This window comes from Camellia sinensis, unplaced genomic scaffold (genome assembly GCF_055761805.1).
Source record: "Camellia sinensis isolate YWXY unplaced genomic scaffold, ASM5576180v1 Unanchor10, whole genome shotgun sequence".
NCBI lineage: Eukaryota > Viridiplantae > Streptophyta > Magnoliopsida > Ericales > Theaceae > Camellia > Camellia sinensis.
In genome coordinates, this window is record NW_028128988.1 from 5,255,839 (window position 1) to 5,260,161 (window position 4,323).

General features: G+C 31.7%; 1 long non-coding RNA gene across 1 annotated transcript; it reads right to left on the reverse strand.

Annotated features, from left to right (window-relative positions):
• Window positions 1-316: 316 nt before the first annotated feature.
• Window positions 317-2,158, reverse strand: LOC145814458 (uncharacterized). Its single transcript, XR_014357815.1, has 2 exons — window positions 1,629-2,158; window positions 317-1,065 (listed from the first exon to the last, which is right to left on the reverse strand). It is a non-coding gene; the product is annotated as an uncharacterized LOC145814458 (long non-coding RNA).
• Between the last annotated feature and the right edge of the window lie 2,165 nt (window positions 2,159-4,323).

Below are 4,323 nucleotides of genomic sequence, written 5' to 3' on the forward strand. Positions count from 1 at the left end.
TCTGGATAATATTTATGGGTTTGTAGCTATGAAGCACGGACACTGACACGGACACGGACACGGACACGGATACGGACACGGGACACGGCAATTTCCAAAAAATGGGGACACGGACACGGCAGGGGACACGGCAATTTTTTTTTTATTTTTTTTTATATATATATATATATTTTTATGTGCTATTATGTAGATTCGTATTACATTCATTCTAAATCAAAATTAACAAACACTAATATAGTACCATTAATTCAATAAATATAAGAAAGGCAAAAGATTCAACATCCAACAATAAATATAAGGGGAAAACATCCAACAATATTCTTCACAAAAACACTAAATAAGAGACAAAGAAGAAGAAAAAAAAGAAAAAGAAAAAAAGAAGTAGGCCTTTCAAAACTTCAAGTAGATCCAATTTCTTGTACGTCTTCATCATCATTAGCATCACCACCTTTTTCTTCGTTTGCACCTCCATCATCTGTAAACAACACAACCTCCATTTCAGGTTCATCAAGTGACAGATTTGCAACCTCAAGCATTCCAACATCATCAAATGAATCAAATGTGTCGCCCGCAATATCCCATAACTTGGTCTCTCCTTCATGGTATTGTGGGGTTCTCCTTGATAAAAGACGGAGGTTGCTATGAACAAAAACCAAGTCCTCTGCACGTTGGGGTGTCATCTTGATCCATATATCTCCTCTGGTTCATTAAAACATAAACCTAATGATGCACTTGAACTAGGAGGAGGCAATGGGACTTTCTTCAACCTAGAGTTTTTCAATTTCAACTCTGCTTCTGTAATTGCCCTCTCAAAATCTGCTTTATCCTTACTTGTTACTTTTGGACACACTTCTATCCCCTGATTTTTAATTTGCATCAAATGGGCTTTTACCCTAGTGTATGAACCTTTACGTGTAACCCGACAAAAGTTACATTGAAAAGTATAATTCCCCCCCTTTGCACCAGATTTTTCTAATCTAGTCACATATTTCCACAGTGGCTTATCATCTTCAGCATCAAAGGCAGATGGTGTGTTATTGGCAGAATTTGAACTAGACATTTTTCCTATAAATTAACATTAACATTAGAAGGATAAATAAAAAAATAAAAAAAAACAAAAAAAAAGAGCTTAAATAGAATTTAAATAAAACAGAATTTAAACATATAATTAAAAAAAACAGTCTCATCTAAATAAAGAGTTTAAATAAAAAAAACAGAATTTAAATACAGTTTTATATATATACATATATATAGACATATAATTAAAAAAAAAAGTTTTTACATATATATATATATAAACATATAAACAAATAAAAATAAAAATAAAAAAGAGTCTTATATATAATATATATCAAAATAAAAATATATAATAAAAAAAAGAGGCTTATTAATATATATCAAAATAAAAAATAAATAAAAAAAACAGTATGTTACATATAATATATAAACGTAAAAAAAAATAAAACATAAACGTAAAAAAAAATAAATAAATAAATAAAACTAAACTCAACTCAACTCATCAGTCGAAAGCTGAGAGTCGAAAGCTGAGAGAGAGAGAGAGGGAGAGAGCGAAAGAGAAGGAGACAGGCAAAAGAGAGAGAGCGAGAGACGCAGAGAGAGGGGCTCACCTCGAAGACGACTGGATCGACTGATGGAGAGACTGAGGGCTGCGATCGACGTCAGAGGCTTCGATCGACGTCGGAGGGCTTCGATCGACGTCAGAGAGCTGCGATCGACGTCGGAGGTCTGCGACTGAGAGACAGCTTCGATCAACTTCAGAGGGCTTCGACAGAGAGAGGGGGCTTCGACTGAGAGAGAGAAGGCAGGTTTGATTTTTCTCTTTTTACTCAGTGTCGATTAGGGCTTCTTTTTTTTTTTTTTTTTTTTTACTTTATAAATATTATACTTTGACCCCAAATAAATATAAAAAATTCAAAAAGGAGCCCCGTCGTGTCCCATGGCGTGTCCAGAAATGGACACGCGTGTCCCCTCCGTGTCCCTGCCGTGTCCCCTTCCAAAAAAATCATTAAATTAAAGGGACACGCCATCTGGCGTGTCCCGTACGTGTCCACGGCGTGTCCCCGTGTCCCCGGCGTGTCCGCGTGTCGGACACTGCTACGGCATCAATTTTGGAGTGTCCATGCTTCATAGGTTTGTAGCATTGTTGCGAACGAAATGCAAGCTGCAGTTGATGCTAACTATGGCTTGGCCCAAGTTAATTGCTTAGTTTATTTATTTATTTGATGTCATGTTCTTTTAAGTGCCTTTAGACTAGAAATGGACAATGGGTCAAATAAAATTTATTTATTTATTTTACTAAAGACAAATTTTTTATTTTATTTTTTGTTGTCTTTTTGGGTAGAAGTTATACAATAACTCTTCCTTTCAGAGAAAATCAAGACTGTTTTATCAACAATAATGTTAGATTTACCACATTTTTATATTATATTAAGTTTTTAATTTTGTCAACACAACATTGGCAATAAGTTCCATAACTAATGTGTATTTGTAATGTAATATCATGCATACAAGTCTAATAGTAATGAACTATTAAAAATTAGATTAATATTACATATGGTAAATAGGAATGTAGTATCCTTTGTTGACATTGTATATTTGTGTATTTTTTTTTGTTTTTTGATCAGTAAAAGTTAGTGATTAGTTGTTAAATTACTAAGATCTCCCTTTGGAGGGAACTTGCTAATTTAGAAAATAATAATAATAATAATAATAATAATAATAGTTGAGTATAATTTTAAATGTTATGGATTGTTTGAGGTGTCCTAAATAAGTATATTTTTTAATTTTTTAGACTAAAAAGTTGAGGAAAAAAAGATGGTTATTTGGGATAATTTTGACTTTTTACAAAAAAATGTGTATTAAAAAATTGTATAAATTAGTGTATAGGAGAAGATTGGATGGAATAGGCAGTACGGTGGGCTGAATTCAGGGACAGCATTGGCAGAGTAGAGGCTGGGAGATGATTCCCTACTTTTTAGGCATTGAATTGGAGGTGCTGTTCTACCTGTGGGGGCTCACCCCAGGTCCTGTTTTGCTAATCAAAATCGTTCAATGTGTAGAACTCGTCGAGTACTATCTTTTTGTAAAAAATCACGTTGATCGGATATCGATAGCTATCTGATCGGATTAGTTTGTTTTCAATCGATAACTATAACACCATCCATTTTATAAATTTTAACTGATTTGATCATATAGTTACTAATATTTGATGAATTTGATTTTTTATTGGCATATAGTACTCGACGAGTTCTACACATTGAACGGTTCAGATTATTAAAACGGGACCTGTGATGGGCCCCCACAGGCCGAACAACACCGAGTTATTTGTGCACCTAAATAAGTGCAATTTTCCAAAAAGTCAGCTCTGCTTGTCCCACATCAGAGTTGTTTGAAAATTAATTTTGCATAAAATTATTTTTTTAATATTTTTTTTTGGTGAATAGTGATAATTTTTTTAACTTTTTGAGTAACTTTTAAATTTTTTAGTTTTTTTTTGGGATCCCAAACTAGGCCTTAATATTTGTTAATTTAGAAAGTGAATAAATACCATCATAAAAATATTAAAGTATATTAAGAATATATTTATATTTTTTGGGGAGTTGCTATTTACACTCCATTTTGTTCCAAGTGTATTCTTTTTTTGTCCTTATTATGAATAGTTACTATTGTCATTCTATTTTATTTCAAATAAATTTCTTTTTTTATGTATAATAAAAACAACAAAAAGAGTGTTTTTGAAATAAAGTAGGGTGAGAATAGTGTTTTGAATCACTTTTTCAAAATTTTAAACCTAAAACTTATTTGGTTTTTACAAAACATATTTTAAAACTCTTTTCAAATTTAAGTTGTAAAACTCAAAACTTGTTTGGTTGAGATTTTCACAAACACGTTTTCAAAACTCAATTGCCCAAGCACACAAACCTTAACTCAAAGACCCAGCCTTGTATTAGTTTTTAAATTTGGTGAATTTTATTTTTTTAATATATTTTTCATTATTAAGTAAGTTTATAAAAAAAAATGTGAAACATTTTAAATATATGTAAATTAAGTGGATATAAAATCAGAAAAATATTTCCTTTCTATTATCATTTTACTCTAACATACACAAATATTTTAACTATGTGTGTTCTCAAGTGAACCAAGTTACAATTGTGTTTCGGGCAAAACACAAAATATAAGTCATTGAAACAAATATGCCAGAAAAATGTTAGTTATCATGAAATTTTATTTAAAAAATTACCCCAAAATGTAAGATTTATGAGGTACAAGCTTGATTCCTCTTTCAGCCATCACAGCCCTCAC